The sequence below is a fragment of the Oratosquilla oratoria genome, chromosome 20, assembly GCF_046742065.1.
Source record: "Oratosquilla oratoria isolate Oo_2021 chromosome 20, ASM4674206v1, whole genome shotgun sequence".
In the NCBI taxonomy this organism is placed as follows: Eukaryota; Metazoa; Arthropoda; class Malacostraca; order Stomatopoda; family Squillidae; genus Oratosquilla; species Oratosquilla oratoria.
Window position 1 is genome coordinate 58224806 of NC_134796.1, and position 2273 is coordinate 58227078.

Genomic DNA, 2273 nt, shown 5'->3' on the forward strand with positions numbered 1-2273 from the left:
ATGAAGGAGATTGCTAGAGACCATAAGGCCTACACTAGACACTTCCATGTTCATTACCACCTATCACTCCCTTCCATAAAGTTATCTAATCTTTTCTTAAAATAACCAATTGTTTCAGTGCTCACTACATTGTTACTAATTCTATTCCATTAGTTAACTACTCTGTTAGTAAACCAGTTTTTGCCTATTTCCTTCTTAAAATGATAACTAAGGAGAAGCATTCTAGGAATCTTGTTCGTATTAGTTACCTAGAACGCCAGTCATGTCATAGAGATTATACTTGATTATAGTTGTAGTGTGACATCGACGTAGGGTCATGACAAAAAAACGTTACAATAATATACTACAAGAAGCATATAAGCATGGAATTGTTTCGGCAAGGCAATTATTGTTTGGTACAGTAAAAAGTGTCACTTTTTTTAATAGAGGGACAAAGTAATACTTTGTAAATATCATGAAACACAATACTATAGGAGCATTACACAGTAAAAAGAATATGCTATATTTGTAGAATAAAAAATATTCTTATACTAGGATACTGAATACATAGTTTCACGCACTCACTGTGTTATGGGCTTTAATGGCACCCCGTTGAACCAGAGCTACGTAGCATTTGTTTATATTTGGAGACAAATATCTTTTCATAGTGGAATACTTAGACACCTCTTATCTTGACTATCCCTTATTTCTGTTTTCCTTCATAAATCACTTATCTACTTAAATATACGTACATATACAGTATATATATATATATATATATATATATACATATATATATATATATATATATATATATATTGATCACTGGTTCCCAGTGATCAATTAATATCTTTTTCAACCACAAATCACTTTTAATTCCATGCCATCGCAGTCGAGATTGAGAATCGCTCAATGGAGGCATCCGTTGGAAATTGAAACGTTGACGATTTTATTTTGCTTAAAGACAGACGTAAGTCAGAAAGAGTTCTCAATGAGCTAATGTTTTATTTAACCTTATCGCACAACTGAAAAAAATCGTCTGGCACTAACCAGAGCATAGAAAAACAAATAAAACAGATCAGAATTACAAAAAACATGATTGAATTAAAAAAGATAAGATGAAATACATCACATAAAATAAGATGAAATGAAAGAAAAAAATCAATGAATTGAAACAAATGATAAAATACAAAAAATAAGATAACAAACAAGCAAGCAAACAAGAAATACAGGTTACTCAGAAGAAGAGGGTAGCATTCTTAATGCAATTGTACTTTTTCTTCCAACAGTACAACCGTGTTACTATCATTTTACGTCCTTTACAAGCGTGTTACTTCCACATGCCTTTACATATCTATGTCACGCAAAGCTTAGTCACACATGCGGTTTTTTTTTTTTTTTTTTTTAATAACTGACTATTCCACTCCCGTGAAGTAGGGAGTAAGAAATCTATGGCAGGACAAACCCTGTCAGTCTGTAAGTCGTTGTTGTTGTTGTTTTTGGCCGACGTCGGGTCGTCTCCCCACCTTGGCAGGGCTATCGGAAACCAACGCGACAAGCCCGTGGCGGGTCCCAGGACTCGAACTCACGACCACCTGTTCATGAGTTTTCAAAACAATATCCGCTGGGCTACCGCGCGGCCCATTGGTGTATAAGAACACCCCCGTGCTCAGGACGTACTAACCTGTCCCTATATCCTACCAACAACTTCGCCTTTTCCGCCAAATAAAACGCCATATATCGACACGAAACTGTTGAGCAGTCATGTTACTGTTTGTCACTTCTGGTACAGTGCTATGACATGCACTAACAAATGCCACTAAGGGCTCTAAGTGCCACTAAACAACGCTGCGTGATGTGATGGAAGTAGTAATTCACCAAACTCACGCACGAGTAAATTATTTCTTTTGTCAGTGGACGCCTCAAGAAAGTTCTCTGACAAGTAATATGATATTCAAGTGTCATTTGTGAGTCACAAGGCTTATGGCTATTATTATCGAGAGTATTATACAGGCTTTTGGTAACGATATATTTAATTCGCTGCATTTAAGAATGCTGGCATTAAAATAAGTGTGGATAGAAAAACGACTTGAAGATTATATTGTGACTTTACTATTTACTTACCTGTTTATTTGTTTACTCATCTATTTACTTATTATCTATTTATCTATCTATTTTTTCTTTATTTATATATCTATTTATTTACTTATTTATTCTTATTTTATTAGTGGAGGGCCAGGAGAGTATCGGTGTGTGTGTATGTGTGTGTGTGTGTGTGTGTGTGTGTGTGTGTG